Source organism: Chinchilla lanigera, unplaced genomic scaffold, assembly GCF_000276665.1.
Source record: "Chinchilla lanigera isolate Chin_1 unplaced genomic scaffold, ChiLan1.0 scaffold00068, whole genome shotgun sequence".
NCBI classification, from domain to species: Eukaryota; Metazoa; Chordata; class Mammalia; order Rodentia; family Chinchillidae; genus Chinchilla; species Chinchilla lanigera.
Window position 1 is genome coordinate 6521609 of NW_004955469.1, and position 23984 is coordinate 6545592.

Genomic DNA, 23984 nt, shown 5'->3' on the forward strand with positions numbered 1-23984 from the left:
GATTCTTCGAGGTCTAGGTGAAATCTGTCTGAAGGAAGTCATCCAGAGAATGTTAGTTTGGACTTTTCTTTTGGCTTCAGATAACAGCCAAAGCCCAACTAATTTAAACAACGGGGGACAGTATGAGCTAAGAGAACTCTAAGTACAAACATCGGGTAGGATTTGAGACTCACGGGCTCTGGCTCCATTCCCTACAGTGATATTATCTTGCCTTCCTCTTATGTATTGAATTCCTCTCGGGTTCCAGCTGGGCCTTGCTCCTCCTCAGGCCTTCTCAGGAATGAGAGACCTTTTCCTAGAAGGTCCTGGCAGGGAACTTCTCCTAGAAGCCCCTGACAGATCTTCTCAGAGTACAGTGGCCTGCATTTGGTCATGAGTCCTTCTCTAGATTAATCCCTGTGGCCAGAGAAATGGAGTATGCTGGTTCGGTAGGGGATTTGAGAAAATAAACTTTCTTTGAGATGTGGTGATTTGCAAGCATCTGTTTAGAGGAGGGAAGAATTACCTTTTTGCCTCTTCTCCCCTTTGGCTGTGGGCTCAGTGGATTCCATTCCTATTTCAGTTGCCTGAAGTTCTTCATATGGTACTTTCTTCAAAAAGTGCTCTTGAGAATCGTATCCTTTAAGTTCTTGAATGTTAAAAAATATGTGTATCAATCTATAGATTTTTTGTGAGAATAACAGTCCAATCAAGTATGACATTTTTGGAATATACTTTCATTTCTTCAAAGTCTTGTATATGCTGCTCTGGAATCTCCTGGGTTTCTGTGTAAATGTCTAATAACAGCCAGATTTTATTTCTCCCTATAAATGACTTTATCTTTCTTGCCTATTGCCCAAGGGATTGTTTTATTACCATTTGCTAAAGTATATCTCTGGTTCAATTTTTCCCATTATACAATGTGTTCTTTCAATATGTAAGTCCAAGTGTTTTATTTCTAAAAATTCTTTTAGTTTTCCTAAACTTAGAGTTATGTATCTTTAACTATTTTGGTTCTGTTAAAGACACAAGTTAGAAATATAATTGATCTCTATTTGTCTGTTTATTACTATTTTTATTTATATTCCGCTGTAGGTCTGCTAATGATAAATTCTTTTAGCTTCTGTTTTTCTGAAAATGTCTATATCTTGCTTGTTTGCTTGCTTGCTTTATTGAAAGAGTATCTCACTATGTAATCCAAGCTGGATTAGAGCTCAGTATGTATTCCAGGCTGGCCTCAAACTTGTTTAGTGTTGTTTGTTTATTTTTGAGACAGAATCTCATTATATAGGACAGGCTAGCCTTGAACTCATTATGTAGCCCAGGCTGACCTCAACCTTCCAGCGACCCTCCTGCTGCAGCCTCCAGAATGCTGGAATTTCAGCCATGTACCACCACACTCAGCTCCTTCATTCTTTTTTTTTAATTCAATTTTTTTCTTATGGAAAAATATACACAACATAAAATATACTATTTTTAATATTTTAAAGTATATCATTCAATAGCGTTAAGTACATTTAAATTATTGTGCAACTATCACAAACATTCACCTCCAGAATTCATCTTACAGAAATGCAATATCCATTAAACAATAACTTCTCATGTCCTCCTCCCCCTGGTTCCTAGCAACCACTGTTCTACCTCCTGTTTTGAATTTGACTATTCTAAGTAATTCATATAATTGGAAACTATTAATATTTTTATGATTTTCTCAATTCACTTGACATAATGCCCTCAAGGCTGATCCATGTTGTAGCATGTGTCAGAATTTTCTACCTTTGTAAGGCTGAATAATATTCCATTGTATGTCTATATTACCCTTTGCTTATGTATTCATTTATTGAGGGATACTTTTTATTTACCTATTTTGTGGTTCTGGAGTTCAAACCCATCCAGCACTGAGTTTAGTGAGACAGGTCTCACTAAGTTGCCAAGACTGGCCTTGAACTTGTAACCCTCCTGCCTCACCCTCAGGAGTAGTTGAGATCACAGGGATGTGCCACCACACCCAGCTGTTGATGGACACTTGAATTACTTCTACCTTTGAGCTACTGTGAACAAAGCCCCTCTGAGCATGGGTATTTCAAGGGTACATTCTCATGGATGTATTTATTCTGATGGGTATGAGTATCTCTTTAAGACTCTGCTTTTGTACCTCATTTGATACTTGGACCCCCTTCACTTTTATTCTTTTATTTTAAACTTATTTTTCTGTGTCATTTAAAATGAATTTTAGAATCAGCTTGTCTGCATTCACAAAAACTACTGCAAGAATGTTCATAACAACGTTATGGAGCGATACAGCTAAAGTCATTGTCAGTTGCACTTTGATACTTTTAGTTTTATTTGCTTTACTCATTTGTCTAGCCTTAGCAACAACCTTTATCCAGGAAAGCAGGTACATAAAAACACTGCTCTTGACAAGCTGCTTTCTAATCATACTCCCATCTGTTTTTACCCGCAGTATTTGGTTTTGTCAAAGTTTTTCTGCTCTGCCCTAATTTCTGTCCCACTGCAATACAATCTTATATGTAATTCTACTGTGATATCTTCTTAGAGAAATGTAGCTTAGTATCAAGGGAGATTTGAAATGGAAAAAACCAAATAGGAAGCAGTGGAAATATAGGTGTGTATTGGGTATGCACATATACTTTTGGAGGGTGCCCGGGACCGAACCCAGGGCCTTTGCACTTAGCAACATTCCCAGACTTTTTTTTATTTTGTGACAGGGTCTAGCTAAGTCCTAAATTGCCTACATTAGGCTCAAACTTGTGATCCTCCTGTCACAGCCTCCCAAGTGCTGGGATTACAGTGTGTGCCACTTATGCCCAGCTAACTTAGATAAATTTTAATATCCTGATTTAAATTTATAAATTCAATGTCATTAGAATGATAACCAAAAGACTTCAAGGAATCCCATACCAACGTACTTTGGAGGGATTTTTGTTGCAAGATCATCTTACTGTGCCATGTTTTTCTAACAGATGTGGTAAACTGACATGTAAAAGTTATGAAATAAAAAGCCAATAGATAAATAAAAATCCTAGTTCAAAGACTAGGACAGAGACCTTACTGTTGTAGTTTGAACCTGGAATATCCTCCAAATGCCTATGTTTTAAAGAACTAGCCCCATCTTGGCACAGTTGGGAGGTGGTAGACCCCTTACAAGCTGGGGTCTTGTGGCGGTTCCTAGTTTGCTGGGGATATGCCTTCCAGAGAGATTGTAGGACCTCAGTCTCTTCCTCTCTCCTTTGCTGCCTCACCATGAAGAGAATGAGCTTCCTCTGCTGTGCAGCGTGTTATGCTTTAGATCTAAACTGCCCCCAAAGGTCTCATGTTCAGATATGGGGTCTGGTTGGAAGGGAGGAGTTCCTGAGAGGTGTGATTTGGAAGGCTATATTCACATCCCCAGATTCTCCTTTCTCTTTCTGCTTCCTGGCCACTCTTCAGTGAACAGCTTCCTTCATTATGCCCCTCTACCATGTGGCTTCTGTCTTGGATCCAGCCAACCACAAACAACCCTCTGAAACCGTGAGCCAAAACGAACCTCTCCCCCTTTAGTTGCAGGTGTTGGATATTTTGATCCAATGACAGGAAAGTAAGTAAGACAAAAAAAAAAAAAAAAAAAAAAAAAAAAAAAAAAAAAAAAAAAAAAAGAAAAAGAAAACAGAAAACCAGGAGTGTAGTCACTGACTATTGGAAAATTTAGGAGATGCTGAGTAGAGAAACTATGGAGTGCTGTAAGCAGAGTAAGCAAAGCTTGATGGGAGAATCTGGTCAGAGCTCAGAAGACCAGAATGTTGATAGGAATGCAGACAGTGAAGGCCAGGCTCAGGAGGTTTCATTTGGAAACAAGGACTCTCCTGGCAGTTGGACTAGAGGACATATGTATTATATTTTGGAGGAAAACTTGTCTATATTTTGTCTGCATCCTGAGACTTTGCAGGAGACTGAGATTAAAGGCAGTAGACTAATCTGGTAAAGGAATTCAAGGTATCCCAGTGTTCAGGCTGTGACATGAGTACTACTGACGTCAGCCAGCTCTACAGTGAGAATCAGGAGCAAACAGCAGAGCTGAATGATTTAAAAAGTTTGCAGTTTCACCAGAAAGGAAATGTCTGCCAAGTCAGGGCAAAGGAGAGCTTGGTTGCTAAAAAAATTAGCATTAAAAAGAAGCCAAGTATTTTGTATAGGGACAAGAAAATGTTCAGCAATACAGAACCCATCACAAGCTCAAGGGTACAAAACCGTAAATCTTTCATTTGAGAAGAACGTCTTTGGGATGCCTGCTCATTCAGAGCTACTTAGGGAAGTGTATCCCTGAGTTCAGCCATCCAAACACTCATAGGCTACTGCAAAAGAATCCAAAAGAGTATGCTACTGTTCAACCTGACAGACTTTGGCATTATTCATGTAGTGGTGGTTATTTAAGCATGCAGAATGCAGAAATTATGGGATCATGGAGGCTGCCACCTAGATATCAGAAAAATGCCTGGGAAGCCAGACAAAAATGTATAGCAAGTTATATATAGTACCTGTCAGGTGCCCCTGATAGAGAGAAAGTGAAACTGTGAGAGTGAAACTGAATGTGTAATAGAGACTCCAGAAAGTTAGAGGTTTAGGGAATGTGGAGCATTTGCTGAGGACAGCTACAGGTAGTGAGCAAAACCATCCCAGAGAGAGGTCATGTGAACCACAACAAACACGGCAGACTGGGTGCAGAGCTGCCCAAGTCCTTTGGAACTCACATCTCACCTCAGTGTGCCCAGGGTGCTGGACTTGTAGCTACAGGATTTAATGTTTCCCTTGCTAGGTTTCAGTCTTGCTCTGGTCTGATTTTTTTCTATTCCCCTATTCTTTGACTTGAAATGGGAATGTTTACCCTATGCCATTGCATAGTGAAAGTATTTAACTTTATTTTTTTCACTTGAAATATTCAAAGCTTATCTGAAGAATTTCCCAGACTGTCATCATACAAGATTTCAGGATAGTAAAGAAAACCCCATGTTATGTATATATAGCTTCTGTTTAGTTCAGAACACCCTTTGGTCAAAGTTAACAACATAAAAACTGGCTTTCCAACATTTCTAACTTTTATCAGGTTTTTGTCCACTGTGAAAGCACAGGAAGACCTCAAACTCTTAATTTTTATTTATATATGTATATATGTATGTATGTATGTATTTACATAGTTCGGGCTGGCCTTTAACTCACTATACAGACTAGGCTGGCCTTGAACACTCAGCAATCCTCCTACCTCAGTTTCCTGGGTGTTGGGATTATAAGCATGGCCCTTTTTTTATTTTTGTAGGGGCTCATAGCTAAGAGTTTGCTATGAGTCTCAGAGGACATTTTGGACTTGGACTTTTCAACAGTGCTGAATTGTCAAGACTTTGGGGATTCTTAAAGAGGAACTAAATGCATTTTGCATAATGAAATGGACATGAACCTTGGGACCCAGGGCTGGTATGTTATGAGTTAGATCAAAATATCTCACCAAAGTCTCATATTCAAGAGGGGAGGGAGGGTAGTTAGAAGGGGTGGTTCACTGGAGGAAAGATTTGGAAGGGTATGTTCTCAGCCTTGGGTCCTCTCTTTTCTGTCTCCTGGCTACCATGTGGTGATCAACTTCCTCCACCATGCCCTTCCATCATGGGATTTCTGCCTTGGGACCAGTCAATCATGGACTGAACCATCTGAAACTGTGAGCCAAAATAAATTTCTCCTCCTTTAAACTGTGAGTATTGGGTGGGTATTTTGTCCCAGTGATGGGAAAGTAACTACAACACTTTATGATATACCACCACCCAAACACAACAGGCCCAGCCAGTCATGAATGAAATCTTCAAACCTATGAGCCAAAATTAACCTTTCCTTTTTTAGATGTTCATTACCTCAGATATTTTGTTACAGTAACAGAAAGCTGACACACAGAAGAGAACACCCAATTACACAATAAACATTTGTATGGAAAAAATGCTTAGCCTCATTAACATCAGGGAAATGATATGTTAAAACACAACTTTATACTCACCAGGCTAGCAAATATTGAGTGTTGGCAACTGTATGGAACAATATAAACTCTAATACTCTTGGAGTACACATTGAGACAATAACTTTGAAAACCCCTGAAATAAAAGATCCAATCAAAAAATGGGCAGCTGAAATGAATAGACATTTCTCAGAATACAAATGACCAGTAAATACATGAAGAAATTCTCACTCTCACTGGCCATCAGAGGAAAGCAAATTAAAACTATAATGAAATACCATCTTACCCCAGAGAAAATGGCTATCATCAAAAAAATCTGATAATATCAAATGCTAGTGAGGATGTAGGGAAAAAAGAACTCTTCTACATTATTGGTGGGAATGCAAACTAGTCCAACCACTATAAAAATCAGGGTGGAGATTCCCAAAAAATGTAAAAGTAGAAATTCCATTTGACCCAGCTATCTCCCTTCTAGGTATACTCCCTAAAGAGTTAAAGCCATCATATTACAGGACACATGCACACCCATATTTATAATAGCTAGATTTTGGAAACCGTGTATATGTTGATCAATGAATGGATAAGAAAATGTGGCATTTATACACAGTGGAATACTGTGCTTCTATAAAGAAAGATAAACTTGAGGCATTCATAAGTAAATGGATACAACCTGAGAATATAATGTTAAATGAAATAAGTCAGACACACAAACTCAACATGGTTTCTCTTATATGAGAAACATATATAAACATACAAATAAAGAGCAAAATAGAGAGATAAGTGGGAAATAGGGAGAAGTTCATATACTTCCCAAATTACATATTTCACTATTTCAAAAAATTTAGTATCTATGTTAACTTGTTTCATTTATACTCCTCCTAGTTTATCTCAGATCATTGAAAAGAAAGTCTTTCTTTCTTTCTTTCTTTCTTTCTTTCTTTCTTTCTTTCTTTCTTTCTTTCTTTCTTTCTTTCTTTCTGGACAGGGGATTGCTATGTAGTTAAGTCTGGTATTGCTTTCACTAGGTATTCCAGGCTGGCCTGGAATTTGCAGCAATCCTCCTGTCCCAGCCTCCTGAGTGCTGGGATTGTAGGCATGTACCACCATGCCTAGCTATTTGTTTCTTTTTGGTTAAAATCTTTTTGGTTTATATCTTGTACTCTGAATAACTACTTTGAAGATAACAATGCACAGTGTATTTTTGTTTTGTTTTTTAGTTTGTTTGAGACAGGGTATCACTGTGTAGTCCCACCTGGTCTTGAACTGACTGTGTAGTCCAGGCTGGCCTTGAATTTGTGGCAATCTTCCTGCCTCAGCCCCCTGAGTGCTGGGGTTTATTACAGGCATGCAGCACCATATCCAGATACATCCTGTATTAACTATTGTTAATCTCTTATTATTTCATTATGAAATTGTGTTTTATTTTTCATAAAATAAAAACAAATAAAAAATAACTTTGAAAACCAGTTTAGCATCGCCTAGTTAACGTATCCTATAACCCAATATTCCTGCTTGTAGGTATATCCATTTGATAGAGGAAATAGACTAATTCAATCAGAGCTGCACTATTAATAATAGTGTATTAGAAATAAAAAAAAAAAAGAAATAACACAAATTTCTACTAGGAGTGGAATGATGGATTGTAGCATAATTCATAGAATGGAACATTATATAATGGTGGAAATAGAATATTAATAGATGAATCTCAGGAAAATAATTTTGTATTTAAAAAAGACAAGTAACATAATACAAAGGCTATAATTCCATTGAAATAAAATTCAAAAGCATCAAACTAAACAATTTTATATAAGTACACGTATGTTTACATGCTAAGAACTGAATGATAGCAGAAAATTTAGATAGTGTGTTTTCCAAGAAACATAAAAGGAAGGAAGGAGAGAAGGAAGGAAAGTGGAGTAGAATGGACCACATATGTCACGGTAAGATTCTTTCTTTGAGTGATGACACATAGATATGCTTCTAAATCCTATTTTCTAGGTAATACATAGATATCATATTTTGTTACTAATTAATAAAATCACCTTTTTTTTTTTTTTTGAGGCAGGGTCTCACTATGCAGTTCAGGTTTTGACAGCCCAGGCTGTCCTCAAACTCACAGTAACCCTCCTGCCTCGGCCTCCCAAGCACTGGGATTAGAGGTATGTGCCACCACACCTGGCAAAAAAGTCAGTATTATTTTTGAATAGTGGTTCTCAACCCCTGGCAATGCATTAGAATCACCTAGAGACTTAAAAATATAAAATGTTGGTGCCCAAATTCCATAGCAGATTAACTGAGTCAAAATCTTTGTTGGTAGGACCTGGGCTTTGGGTTTTTCTTGAAAAATCCCCTAGGTTATTCCTATTAAAGCCAGAATTGGAAAGTGCTATTTTAAAGCAACTTTCTAAACCAACATGTTTTACATCATTGATACAAAATTCTTAAACAGGTAGGAAAGATATTGGTGGAATTCTAGAATTTAGGGAATAAAAATAATTGAGACTAGAAAATTTCAGAGTGTGTCACATTTTTTATTTATTTCAGTGGTGTGTGTGTGTGTGTGTGTGTGTGTGTGTGTGAGAGAGAGAGAGAGAGAGAGAGAGAGAGAGAGAGAGAGAGAGAGAGAGAGATGAATGGTCATGTCAAACATAAGATTTCTTACCATGGATCACAATATACTTGAAAACAGTTCTAAACAAGCTTATTCTAAGGTGCTGTGAGGTATTCTTTTTTTTAAAAAAGATTTAATTGATAGATAAAAGTTGTATATATTTGGGATGTATGCAGTGGTGTGTTTATATATGTATGTATTATAGAGTGACTCAGTCAACTTTGGGTGTTCTTTATTACTGCATAGTGAGGTGATCAAGTAGTAATACATGATGGCTGTACTGTAATGCCCATTTTGAATCCTGGCTTCTCCACTCACTAGCTGTGTGAATTCAGGCAACTTATTCAAATGCTTTGTGTATAGTCCAGTCCTTGGTTATAAAAACCTGTTAGATACTTGCCAAGGAGTTTAGCAAACTGTACAAAAGGTACAATCCCCCAATGACTGACCTCACATCATGCATCAGCTCCAAGTTTCAAGGTCCCTGGGGCTACCCTCATACAGAGCAAATGGCTACAAAATCAGAGGTTTCCACAACCACTTACAGGTTTGATAATTCACCAGAAAGACTCACAGAAACCATTCAAAGCTATTGTGCTCATAGTTGGCTTTATTACAGGGAAAGGATGCAAATTAGAACCAGCCACATGGATGGAAGTATATGGTGAAGTCTTGGAGGGCACCAAATGCAGAACACTCAGGATATGTTACCCTCCCAGCAATGACATGTGACAATATTAGAGAGTATCATGTCAGGCATGGTGGTACATGCCTGTAATTCCAGCTACTTGGGAAGCTGAGGCATCAGGATCCAAGTTTAGATCAGCCTCAGCAACCTAGTGAGACTCTGTCTCAACATAAAAAATTAAAAATGGCTGGGGATGAAGCGTAACACTCCCTGGGTTCAACCCCCGGTAGTGGTGTAAGGAGGGAGGAGGGAGGGGAAGAGGATGAATGACTATGAATGACCAACCAGGGAAACTCACCTGAACTCTGCTGTCCAGAATTTGGAATGGGACTTCACTACATAGGCACAACTGATTGAATTATCACCCACTTGGATGAACTCAATTGCCAATGTCCCTCCTCTTTTTGGAAATCAGGCAGCTGACATCACAGGGCCCAAAACTCCAAACTTTTAATCACGTGGTTTATCTTTCTGCAGTGACCCCATCTTGGGGTAATTTTTTTTCATAAACTATCTAGCAGTCCACTGTGAGTGCCCTGGTTACTGATAACTCTCAGGTGTGATCCAAAGGGCTCACTAATGACACTTCTGTCACCTGGAACATTTGAAGAGTCTAGAGTGATGGCAAACCTATGGCACATATGCCACAGCTTTTTACCATTGAAAGCTCTAAAAGGTTTGCCATCACTGGTCTAGAGGTTACCTCCCTGAGCTAGAACAAAGGCCAGAACTTAATTTGGAGCCAAATTCCTTACTGCACAGGGGTTATGAGAATTAAATGAATAAGCAAATATAGAGCTCTTAGCATATTGCTTGGAACATAGTAAGTGCTCCTACTTACTATTTTTTTTAAATTATTTTAAAGAGTAAAAGGAGGATAACATAGTAGTAGGGGGGCTTACCGAATTACAGACAAAGTGGTAGGAAATTATCAATGGTTGTTGTTTTACATATTGTTATCTACAAGATAGTTTCTCAGGAAAACAAATAGACAAATAATATTGAGTTACAGACAAAAGTGGTAGGTTATTATCAGTGGTTGTTGTGCTATACTTTGGTATCTTCAAAGTGGTTTCTAAAGAAAATAAATAGAGCTATACATGAGGGACCAACTGAATATTCATTGACTATTCTCAATCGTTGTTGTAGGAAACACATAGTAATAAACATACATCCATTTATGAAATAGCATAGGAACAATACAAACATTACAGAATTATGGACAGATTAGTCCTTCTTACTATTGATACTAATCTTGGCTTCATATATTTTTAGTCCTTGACTTCTGCATTAGTCAGCTTTTTGTTACTGCAACAAAAACCCTGAGATCACCAACTTATAAAGGGGAAAGTTTTATTTTGGGTCACAGTTCTAGAGATTTCAGTCCATGGTTGGGTGGGCCCATTGCTTTTGGGTCTGTGGTAAAATAGCATGATATGGTGGGGACCATAAAGCAGAACACCACTCATCTTATGAGTGGGGAAAAGACATGAGAGCATGCCCCAGTGACCAGAAGACCTCCTGCTAGACCCTACCTCTGCTTTTTAGGGGAAAGAGTTACTGAAGATTGAACTCTGGGGCTTTCCACCCCTGAGCTACATCCCCAACCCTTTTAATTTTTTACTATGTGAAGGGTTCTCACTAAGTTGCTAAGGTGCCCAGGTTTGGCACTAACTTTCCCTCCTCCTGCCTCAGCCCCTCCAGAGTGCTGTGATTACAGCGTGTACCACAATGCCCAACTCTGTGCCCTATGTCTTAGTCACTTTCCTCATCACTGAGATACAATACCTGACACCCACAATTTAAAAGGCGAGAGGTTTATTTCGGCTCATGTTTTCGGCCCGTGGTCAGCTGGCTCCAAGATGGAAAGGGTGTGGTAGATGGGTCTGCCACAGAGGAAAGGTACTCACATCATGGAAGCCAGGAAGCAGAGAGTAAAGGGAGGGGCCAGGGAAGGAGGCACACACTTCTAGGTCACACTCCAGGGCCCCCCCCCTTCTGAACACACCTACCTCCCAACAGCAGGTCAGCTATAGCGCCTTCATAATCCAATTGCCCTTCAAACACATCATGCTTTTAGGGCTATTTTAGATCTAAACCATAACACCCCACCTCCTCATATCTCCAACACTTCCCAGGACTGCAACTGTGGGACTAGGCCTTTAACACATGGACCTTTGGAAGAGATTGCAGATCCAAACTACAGCAATCGCCAAGAGAGCCTTATTGTTGCTTTAATTTTCCCTTTCATTGAGGTAATAGCCTTTGCTGTCCTAGTTTTTCTTCTTTTGCTTTAGCTTAAGAAAGGAGGAAGAGCAGAAAGAAAGCTAAGCTTCTTCCCTCCTCCCAACACTTCCTGGGCTCTTCTATTCTCAGCCATTCCCCTCTTAATTTCTCTCTTCTTTATTCCTTACTCTCCCTCTACCTTTTCTCTTTTAACATCACCTCACTTCTCCTCCCACGCCGTGGGTCCTCCTTTTGCGGGAGCTCTGTTCCATTAGGTCTCTAGCAAAGCTTCCCTGGTAGCATTCAGCAGGAAATTTGTTTTGCCAGATGCCTTGGAAAATGTAGAGAGAGGAGACTGGTGACTCACAAAGACCTGTTTCCTCTGACTATCAAGATGCCTTAAAACTAATTTTGAATTAGTTGCTTACATATAGAAATCAGAATTTACATAAACATCATTTACTGACTTCTATTTTTCTCATGAAATTTTGGAGGATCTATGCACATTGGTGCCAAATTCTTGCATTGCAACAATGGGTTTATGTTGGATCCCCACTTTAACAGCTTTGTCCTATTCTTAACTGTTCCACAATTCCTGTGTCATCTGTTTCATCATTTGTTATCTGTTTAGATCTTGTAAGATCTGATTTTGTAACCACAATGTTAGACTATTACCAGTAACCCCTCAGTCTTTTTCAGTACACAGAACACAGCAAGCATTACTAGCAAATTTCCTGAAATTGTTACTAAAGCATTGTTATTAAAATTCAGACATGCTAAATTATGCACAGAGAGCACAGTTTTAATGATGTAAGGTCACGCTACTTTTTAAAATAAACTGAACTCATCCTTGACATTGAACCTGAGGAAGGGTGGTTCCATTCTTTAATTTATGCTGCCTAAAAGATGATGGTCTTTGGATAAATACACTATGTGACATAAACCAGATGTATAAAAATTTACCCAAATCTCCAACACTTTTATTAGCACTGCCCCACCCTGGGACTAGAACTTGCAGTGCATCATTTTAGTTTTGATTTAAAAATTCAGAATCTTAAAAAAAATATTTCAAGTTAAAATGAAAAAATAATTGGTATTAGAAGTCAAACAATAATTTTAAGGGCTCTGAAGTAACATTAAAATTCATTTAGCCCAATTCCTTCCTTTGAATATAAGGCAGCTGTCCAAGAAAAAGAAGTTCCATGCTGTGTTTTATGTTTTGAAGCTGTAAGAACCTCTTAAAAAATTAGCCCCTGTAGCAGGGAGACAGCATAGGGTCTGCTTCTTCAAATACTGGAGATCACTTGGTGGCTTTTATACTGTTTGGGAAATAACTTTTAGTTGGAGAAACTTCAAGGAGTTCATTTTAAGTTCAATTACATCTGAAGTGATATAATTTATTATAATTTATTAGTCATTGAATATCCATGTACTCCTCCACATTTCCCAGCTCTCTTGTAGTTGGGGGGTGGTCTATGTGAGTAGTTATGACAAGTGAGTTGGGAGTGAAAGTGACATGTGTCATTTCTGGGACAAAGCACAGAAAGAAAAGGACTTGTTAGTACTTTACCTCTCTTTGTCTCGCTCTTTTCCTGCCACTGCATCAGCATAACGTGATGTCTCAAACACTGAGACTGTAATGACAAGATGGAAATAGCTTAGAGGAAGGGAGATGTCTAGAAGAGCCGCACTACCTGCAGACAACATCGTATGAGAGAAAAAGAAACTTTAATAAGTTAAATCAACAAAATGTGGAGATCGTTTGTTGCTGCCACATTACCTAGTTGATTTTGGTTAACCCATTAACAATGCTATTACTTACATTAGTCACGTTTTTAGATTTCCTTATCTACAGCATAGTTTATAGTCTTGGACATCCATACAGCTTTAAAGGTTTAAAAATCCTAGAGTAAAATGGCTCTTGTTAAAAAATTTGTTGGCAAAGGAATTGTTTTTGCATCTTGAGTGAGAAGAGAGTCTGAAGAAAAATGTGTCACCTGTGATTGGCCCAAAACATGGTCAAATTTAGCCTTATTAAGATCTTGATTTAATCTGAGTATTTGGGCAGCCAAGATTACTTTTATTTAGTTTATTTGGTTGTAAATTTGCTATCTTTATAGCACAGGCTAAGAGGTATTGGAGGCTAATATAAAAGTTTTTTCAGGACTGAATAATTTATCTTTTTTCATTAATTTTCTTTAATATGTTTCTTTACTATTTCCTTTAATTAATTTCCTTGAACAGGAGAGAGCTTAATTTTAATATTTTCTCCCAAATTCAGAGCTAAATGTTAGGTGATTTGTTTTAACTCTATAACAGATTATTGGAGAAGGTAATACCCAAATCATATTTGTTACTACCTCTGTATCTTTGCTTCCTCTAAGAGTTACAGGGTAGATCAAAGGAGGAAATAAAAAGTTGAAATTAGACTTCTTTCAAGAATGAGTTAAGTAATTTAGATAAATATTCCCATTGAAGACAACTAGAAATCTGGGACAAAACATAAAATCATGTTTCTAAAAATAGCAGACAAAGCTGGAGGTGGTAATGCATGCCTGTAATCCCAGCCCTCGGGATGCTGAGGCAGGAGGATCACCACGAGTTTGAGGACAGCCTGGACTGCAAAGTGAGTTCAAGGCCAGCCTGAACTGCACAGTGAAACCCTGTCTCAAAAAGACCCCTCCTCAAAAGCAGACAAAATAGTAAGAAATTACTGGGCTAACATCCTGGACAAATGAAAATTTGCAGCAATGTGCATGGTACTGTAACAGAAAATGGCCCCTCCAGGCAGTATATGTCAGTTTCTTAGTTGCCCAGGTGATATTTCCTGTTCCAGTTCCAGTTGCTTCTGTCTCCTAGAAACAGCTGGTCACTGTGATGCATATTGTAAGAACTAATCCCCAATGCAAGCCATTCTGCCTCTGTACTTCCTGCTTGCTTATCCCATATAAGCCCTAGACCACCAGAGATCAGGGCCTGAGATTCTGGGAATAATCTTGATCAGTTCCCATTGATGTAAATAAATCTGCCTCCAATCCTGGGCATTGTTTCAGTCTTCTTGCTTGCCATTGCAGTACCAGAACCATTTTTGTCTTGAGACTATTTTGTAATCCAGATAGGGGATTGTGAGGTGTAGCAATGCCTTTGGGGGTCAGTGAACAAGAGTTATTATCTAGGAGTGTCCTATCTTTGAGTTGGGACTAAAAGGACAAACACTAGAAATGAGGATGAAGCAAAGGTAAGCCAACCCTGAAACTTAGATTATTAACCTTCCCAATTATCCGGCAGAAGCAATACAATTTTTCTTTGGAGAAAGGAAACATCAAAGCATACCTGAAATAATTTTTGCAAATAATTAAAAATATGATGGTCGGGACACAGGAAGAAATAATTGAGCATACAAAATGATAAAACACTATGAACACGAAATGTAAAATACAACAGACTACAGAAAAAGATCTTCAAGGACTCCAGATATAGATTGTACCCAACCACATTTATCAAATTCAAATAGATAAAAGTGAAAATGAAGCTTGATATTTTATCAGAGAACTCAACTGTAATATGGGTCTGAGGGTCTACATCAGTACTAGAGTACTTGCCTCACATGCATGAGGCCCTGAGTTCAATCCCCAGCATTGCAACAAAGCAGCAACAACAGCAAAACCATTAGAGTTTAAAAATAACCAAATAGAAATTCTAACGGTGAAAAATAGAGTAATCCAAGTTAAGAAATCACGGAATGGATTTAAGGACAAATTCAGCACAGTTAAAAAGAATTAATATACATGAAGACAAATTAGAAGAAGCTATTCAGAATGAAGCACACAGAGAAAAAATAATGGACAAAGAAATGTGACAGAATAGGATAAAAATATCTAACATGTTTAGAATCTCAATGAATTACAAGAACACATAAAAAGAAAGCCAGACATAGACACATCACAAGGAAACAGAAAATCCAAGGCTAAGATAGAGTATTAGGAGAAATTAGAGCAAAAATTTTATCTTCAAAGATGTGATAGACTTACTGCCAATTTCTCAGTAGCAATTACAGAAGCCAAAGGATTAAGGAATGGTCCCTTTAATGTGCTGAAGTAAACAGCTGTCAACCTAGAATTTTATACCCGGTGAAAATATCCCTGAAACACTATGAAAACAGCCTCTATATAGTAATTAAATATTTCCTCCTCTTGCCCGACTGCAGGTACAAGTCTGTGTGTGCTTGTTTATCTTTTCCTCACTCTCCTCAATTTGTAAGCTATATGCTCTTTGTTAGTAACCTGGCGCCAAGGCAGGGTAGAAGTGAGACAGGGAGTGGGTAGGAAGGCAAGAGGAGGGGTAAGAAAGTTCTTACTTGGCTGACATTTTTGTAGGATGGTTTTGGATTTTCTAGGGTTAGCAAATATTTGAAACCAGCCCTCTCAAGGGGAACTTCCAGAATTCTTCATGAATATCTAATTGGGTTGATATTCTTTATTGATATGTAAGAGTTCTTTATATATTCTAGATACAAATCCTTTTTCAATAATATTTGATGGAAATGATTTCTCATTCTGCGGGTTCCCTTTCCTATCTCATAATGAGGTCTTGATGAATAGACATTATTAGTTTTAGTATAATTTAATTTATTATTCTTTGTGTTATGGTTAATCTGTTTCTTTTTGAGAAGTTCCCTTTGGCCACATTATTATCATTATTATCACTATTTTGTGATTGAACCTAGGACTTTGCCTGTACTAGCTACACTGAGCTACTTCCCCATATCACTGGCCTTTTTTTTTTTAAAAGGGCCTCATGAGGTAGTCCAGCCTGGTCTTAAATTCTCTGTGTTGCCCAGGCTGTCTTGAATTCATTATCTTCCTGCCTCAACCTCCTTGGTGCTAGAATTACAGCCACCACACCTGGCTTCTACTGGTCACTTTTTAAATAAACATGCCAAAACCTTTTCCTCATGAATTTTAAATCCAAATTAAATTGAACAGAGTTTGGTAGTCTAACCAGCATCCATTATGCACTTTCTCCCTAATTTCAAAACAAAATTGGAGGAAAGGATTGGGGAAAATGTAAACCCTAAAAGTATAGGGTATTGGGCCAAAGTACTCACACTGATCCATTGAACTAGAATTCTTTTCATGGAGGTATACAATTAAGAAAAAATTTTCCCTGCTCTCATGATTCAGTTATTTCTTAAAGATCACAAAACAAAGCAAAATAAAACAAAAATTCAAGTTCCTAGAATGTCACGGAAGGAGAGAAACAACTCCAAGCAGTGTCTGGAAAGCAGAATCAGAGGTAGCAGTCTCCAAAGACAATAAAGGTTAGGACAAATGTGTTAGATTTGGCTCGAATCTTCAAAGTTATTAATAAACTAGAACCATTTAATACACAGGCAGAGGCTGGAATTTGGGTGCATGATATTAAGGATAGAGAGCAGACAGTTCAAAGGAAAAAATATGTATCAAATACTTAAAGAAAGTAGATGGTAATAAAAATAGTTTTACAGAATCAAGTAAAAATGTTCCTGTCAGTTGTAAGATATGAAAACATACAATCTTTAAACCTTTGCCTCTTCCAGTTAAGTAAACCATAAAGATCATCTAGTTAAATTTCATCTGATACTTAAATTTTCTTTATATACAGATAACATGTATGTAATGTACTGTACATTTCAAAAAGCTAGAAGAAAGGATTTTAAATGTTTTTAATGTAAATAAATGATAAATGTTCAAGGAATTAAATATGTTTAACCTGATATAAACATAAATATGTTGAATCTGATAAATGTACACATACATGATGCATTACATATTACCTCATTAATATGTGCAACTTTAGTTTTATGTAACAAAATTAACTCCTACATTTAGTTTGATTTTTTTCCTTTACAAATTTCCCGTCATTATGTTTATTTTTAAACTCCTCTTGTTGTAAGACCCCCTGTTACCTTCAGGAGCAGCCTGCTGGGTCTTGTCATAGAGTGAAATTGAGTGAAATTCTTCCAAATCATGGGTGCAAAATTTTCCTCCTTAAATTTCACTGATTGTCACGTTTGAAACAGAAGGACAGGTGTCAGCTGTGAGAGAATGTTCTCTTACTAATTCGCTTATTTAATGACATTCCAAAGGACACAATGAAAAGGGTCTAATTTGATTTTCTAAAACCCTGGGATCAAACTTAAATGAATAGGGTAATTTTTCCTACCCTACAGTTGTTCTCCAAGAATGAATTTTTGGAAGTCCTTTGTTTTAGGCTTTGCAAGAGAAATACATAACCTCCAAATTTAGCCATGTGGCATTTAGTATGACAACCAAAGATCAGAAATTGGGAGAAGAACTATATAATTTAGGAATGACCAATTGAAAGTAACAAAATATCCAATTAAAAGCCGCTCAACCCATGACCTTAATAAGCTACTTAAATGTCTAAACCCACTGGGGTGCTTCGCAGCTGGATATCTGGGTACAAATTTGCCATTCCCTTGGCTTTCCCGTTTTAGCCATAAGATGGCACAGCTGCTTTAAACATTCTATCCTCAGAGGGCCGGGTCTGAGAGGGAATGGAGACTGGACAAAAGGGGCTGTCTCTTCTTTTTAAAGTCCCTCTAAGCAGAAAGAAAAATTGAGCAGACTTCTTGGGCCAAAATTAATCACATGTTTATTGCTAGACGGGCAGAGAATGAGAGGGCCAGGATTTACTTAGACTGCAAAGTTAGGCATATAGTTCACTGCCTGATCAAACTAGGACTGTTATTTTATTTATGTATTTAATTTTTTAAAGTAAGAAAGCTGTGGGAAATAGCTGTTGGGGCGGTTATCAATTGTGCCTGCCACAGGCGCTCAGGAGAAATTATGCACACTAAATTCCCTGGGCCCTATGTCAAAATGCAGGCCAGTGCCTCTTCAGAAATATTTTTCTTCTTCTGATAATTAATTCTCTGTAGTGACTTAGAAAAAATATTGGACTAAATCTACTACCAGTAAAGATTTAATAGAAATTAAAAATAAAACTATTTTTAAAAGTCAGTGCTTCTACCCCAAACTTTTCACTCTAGCTTTTATTTAACCACTATAAAAGTTATACAAAATCACTTCCAATTTACATATTCTAGAATAGAGCCTTACATGGAAAAGAATAAATCCTTTTCAAATTACACATTCCATCTAGAACTGACAGTAGCTGATTCCCAGCACTGTCTTTAATTTCTGACATGCATTTAGATGAGTGTAATCATATTTGCAGTAATTCTCAGGATAAAATTTTCTTCTCAAAGTTAATTTTATGGATTTTTTTTTAAGTTTTGAAGAATAAAGCAATTATTCTTCCTTTTTGAAATTACATGTCAAGCCCAGAAACATTAATTATTCCTTCTTTTTGAAACTGCATATCAAGTCCAGAAACATTGACTTCTATAATTTAAAATATTAATGCCGAGTGATGGGTATAACTGCTCCTGTAGCCTACACTCCTTCTCTCGGTGTGCCTTTCTTGTTCTTGGCAGATGTTCATTCCTATTGGATTTCCATTGCACACCAATTACCTCAGGCCACAGCTGTTTATGGACAGCTGTTCTCTTCTGTGCTCCCTATGCAGCCACCCTTCTGTGTAAATCCCTGCCTTCCTCCCCACCCCACCCGCCATGGGGCTGCTTTGGCTAAGGCTTCACCCTGGGTGCAGGCACAGAGCTTGTGGCCCAAATCAATCCCAATGCTGCATTCTCGTGGCCAGACTTATTGATGAACAGAAACCTCATTCAGAACCAATGAGAAGCAATGATAGTGGCTGGGGCTTTGCAAGAGAGATTCTTTGTGCTATTAGAATTTTGCCTGAGGGATTGTGGGACCCATAGTTGCTGATGCAATCTTGATAGCTTGAGTGGGAGTCAGTTTGTGAACAAAGCTGGGAGAGAGGGAGAGACAGACAGACAGACAGACAGACCCTGGTGAAACATTTTAGCATGGAAGCCAACATAATGGCAAGCTCTATTCCTAGACTTTTTTTGGTTACATAATACAGTAAATTTCTGCTTTGTTTAAGTAAACCATTGGGTCAGACTTCTCTCACTTGCAAACAAAATAGTCCTAACTTATTCATTAGTACAGCATATCTTATGACCAAGAAGATTCTCAGATATTGAGTGTGTCACAAAATATGGAAAATATTTGGGGAACAGAAGTGTTTATAACTAATTATGTCTAATATTTTTACTGTCTTCTTTTCAAACAGTAATATCTGCCTGTCATAGAATATAGCACAGAAGAGTTTAAATTAGTGTTTTCAATATATATTTTTCATGTTTTCAATATATATTTTTTTAATATATTTTTTCATGCTCTCTAGTTATCATTATGACAATAAGCTCTGACTGAGCATGTACATTTGTTTGTTTTTTGAATCTAAATTATTTTTTGAATCTAAACTATTTTTCTATATTGTGGAATGAAATTGCATTGGCCATATTTAGAAATATTGACAAACCATTGGTACATCTAAGTCTCTCACTTTAAAGTGGTGATCTTAGGGTGCTTAGGGTGTGGTGCTTGAATTTTGCTGACCATTTCTCTCAGTCCAGCTGCACCGTCCTGGGAAACAGGCTGACCCAGCTGCTATGACCAAGATCTCTGTTCTCAGCTGAGAGCCATTTGTGCCCAAAGATGGAGAGCACTGGGGACAAACAGTGCTGTCCCCTTTAGGAAAGTTTCTAAATGAGTACTGCTAGCTTTTGGCATGGTGGTGTTGGCCACTCTGCACCTTAGGTGTCCACATCCTTGTTGAGGTGTGAGGAATCCTTTATGATTGGCCATGACGGCATTGTAAGACAACTGGTTAAGCCGTTTACCCACCTGGAGTGTTACCTAAAAACAGGCCCAGTTTATTTTAATGCACAATGGAAACCACGTGGTACTCTCTGTTTAGGATGGTGGAGGACACACTGATTATGCTTTTGAGATGCTCTTTGTTAGTGAACAGCTATCTCTACTACAGCTACACTGGTGGTAGTATCTAAAGGAAATTTAGAGGGGTGTGTGTATATGTGTGTGTGTATGCGTGTTTTACTGGAGATCGCACCCAGGATCTTGGCACTGAGCCACATCCCCAGTCATGTTTTTAAAGATTTTAAATTTTGAGACAGAATGTCATTAAGTCTCTAAGTTACTCAGGCTGGGCTCAAACATGAGATGCTCTTGTCTCAGTCTCCCAGAGTGCTCAGTACAGACATACACCGGTATACTTTGCCTCATTGTATGCTTTTTTTTTTTTTTTCCTGTCTTTTTGAGATAGGGTCTCTGCTATGCAGTTCAAGCTGGCCTTGAGCTCACTTGGTAGCCCAGGCTGGTCTCGAACTCACAGCGATCCTCCTGCCTCAACCTCCAGAGTGCTGGGATTACAGGCATGCACCACCACGCCCGCCCTCTATCCTTTATCTCAACAGTGGTATATCTTGCTCTTTTCATGGAAGATATCTTGAGTCTACTTCCGTTTTGGTCCATTCTCCTCGGTAGCCTCTAAATATCACACAGTTTCAACCTCATTATTTTTATTTGCTTGTTTTTTTTTGTTTTTTTTTTTTTTCTTGAGACAGGCGTTCACTGTGCAGTTCAGGCTGGCCTTGAACTCACTTTGTAGTTCAAACTGGCCTTGAACTCACAGAAGTCCTCCTTCCTCAGCCTCCTGAGTGCTGGGATTACAGGAGTATGCCACAATACATGGGAACTATATTCTTTTTAAGTCAATATGGAATTTATTTTGAGGTAACATTAACTTTTCGCCTTTTAAAAAATCAAAGTATAATTTACATAGGGTAAAACATGTCCTTTTTTAGTGTACAGTTCTATAAGTTATTATAAACCTATGTGACATATGTGTATACAATGATTTTAATTTGTGTATTCTTGAGATTAAATGTTTCATATATTCTCTCATTATATTTGACTTTCTTTAAGCATGGATAATTGATGGAAATCAGATACATTTGTGTCCTTTTCACCTTTTTTTTTTCTTTTTGTTGTACTGGGTAGGGATTGAACCCAGGGCCTTTGCACAGAGCTAAATCCTTAGCCCTTTTAAAATTTTTTTCTACTTTGAGACAGGGTTTTGCTGCATCATTAGGTGGTACAGGCTGGGTTTGAATTTGCAATCTTCCTGCCTTAGGTTCCCAGAGTGCTGGGATTAAAGGCATATGCCACCACACCCAGATGCTACATACATTTTGATCAATCTCTACCCTTAATGTACATTAGTAGATCTTCCTAATCATTAAAGATAAGTAATAATTTGAATGAAAAATAATTTAAAAATTTACATACTTTGAGTCTTGAATTTACCTTTGCTTAACTAATCCTTTTGTGTAACAGGTTCCTTGAAGAAGTGAGTCCTGTGCTTTGTGATCACTGAAGTAACTTCATCTCCTAGTCCTTCAAAGCTTGTCAGCGGAGGAAGCACTTACCTTCCTACCTGTGTGAAAACACAAGAACTCCCATCACATTTCTGGTCAGTCTTAGGGGATAATTATCCCTATGGTAACTTTAAGTCACAGAGAGCCTTGACCTAATGGTTAAAGCTGCTCCCTTCCCTCAGCTGGAGTCTACAGGTGAAGGTCTATGGTCCAGGGAAGGGAGGAAGGGTAATTGGCTTCCCTTTTTTTTCACCACCACCTTCCTCAACCCCCACCCCTTCCCCACTGGATGTTCTCCATCAGGGACCCTGTCAGGAGCCAGGGCCACAGTGAATATGATGGGATTCAAAATAGAGGCGCAAGGAAGTATTCATTCATCTGGTCCTGGGTGACTTTCCACTCTGGGCTAAAAAGACCCCCACTGTGAAAACCTCTAAGTATAACAAAGGTCTCAGTATAACTCAGTGGGGAAAATGTTTGCAATAAATGAAGACTTAACTGGATATCTACATATATTTAAAAAATGAACCTTGCCCCTGCGTCACTCTGTATACCAACATTAATTTGAAATGAGTCATAGAATTAAATGTGAAAGTTAAAACAATAACACTTTTTCAAAATGAGAGTATGTTCTTATGACTTTGAGGTAAGCAATGATTTCCTAAACAGACTGCAAAAATTACCAAACATTTGTGTACATGTCTGACAAAGGACTCCTACACAGAATATATAAAAAACTCCTTCATATCAGAAAGGAAGAAACAGACAATCCAATAAGGGATGGGATATGTCTTAAACAGGTACATCCCAAAGAATAAACACATGAAACATTTCTAAACATCCATCCTCAAGGAAATGTAAATGAAAACTACAATGAGGTTCCATTTGTAGAATGGCTAATACTAAAAAGACTAACAATACCAAGTGGAGATAAAGATGTGGAGGATGCAATCCTGGTTTAAACTGGTTTAAACACCTACTTTGAACAGCTTTTTAATGGTGCCAAAGCTAAATACATATATAGTTTATGACCTGAAAATGTCACTCCTTTTTATATTCCCAACAGAAATGAATGCTTATATCCACCAAAAGATGTACAAGAATATTCATTACAGTTTTGTTCACAGTAGTTAAAAACTAGAAGCAACTTAAATGTTCATGGATAAATAAAGTGTAGCGTATTCATATAATGGAATACCACATGATATTGAAATAAGAATGAACTACTACTATCCACAACAGTAGAGATGAATCTCACAGACATAAGGTAAAGTGGAAAACCTGGACATATGGAGTAACTACTGCATATTTTCATTTATATAGAATGAACAATAGGTAAAACTAATTATGGTAAATGATAGAGATCAAAACAGCAATTACCTTTGACTGGAAGAGGGCACCAAAGAGCTTCGGGTGTGGGTGATGTTCCATATCTGCAGCAGAATGATAATTACATAGGTGTGGTTTCTTAAAAAGTTATCATGCTATACATCTAAGGGGTTTGTTTTAAGGATGTAATTCTACCTCAAATGGAAAAAAAAAAGTCAACTCATTTTCATCTTCAGCTACCTTCTCACTTATGCCTTTAAGTCCTTCCATCTCTATTTCAGTGCTTGTTATATAGAGATTACCTTTTCCTATTTGTTTTTTTTTTTTTGTACTGGGAATTGAACTCAGGACCTTGCGCTTGCCAGGCAGGCGCTTGTGCTGCTGAGCTATATCCCCAGCCCTAGAAATTACTTTTTCCTTACTTTCTGGAACTCATGGAGATTTATTTGGGCATGATTTTCACCAGCTTTGTGGGAAGATTTGTGTTCTTTATCTGCCAATTGTTTTCCCCATCGATTTCTACTTTCTTCTTACTGTTTTTCTTTTTTTCTTTTTCTTTTTTTTTTTTTTGGTTTTTTTCTCCGGTACCGGGAACCGAACTCACGACCTTGCGCTTGCCAGGCAGGCGCTTTTGCCGCTGAGCTAAATCCCCAGCCCCTTTTCTTACTGTTTTTCTGTTTTTTAAAGATCTGTGCTGTTTCCCTTTTCATTCACTCTTACCTTTGAATGAGGGCACCTTTTCCTGCAGAGCTGACACACTGTC

The 23984-nt window shown here is 37.9% G+C and overlaps 1 long non-coding RNA gene across 2 annotated transcripts; it reads right to left on the reverse strand.

Moving 5' to 3' along the window:
- Positions 1-511: 511 nt before the first annotated feature.
- Positions 512-23984, reverse strand: LOC106150254. 2 transcript variants are annotated; one of them, XR_001236975.1, is made up of 5 exons: positions 23942-23984; positions 23273-23325; positions 21822-21951; positions 13067-13130; positions 512-628 (listed from the first exon to the last, which is right to left on the reverse strand). It is a non-coding gene; the product is annotated as an uncharacterized LOC106150254 (long non-coding RNA). The 2 variants fall into 2 exon arrangements; XR_001236974.1 differs by lacking the exons at positions 23273-23325; positions 23942-23984 and having other exon boundaries at positions 21822-22474.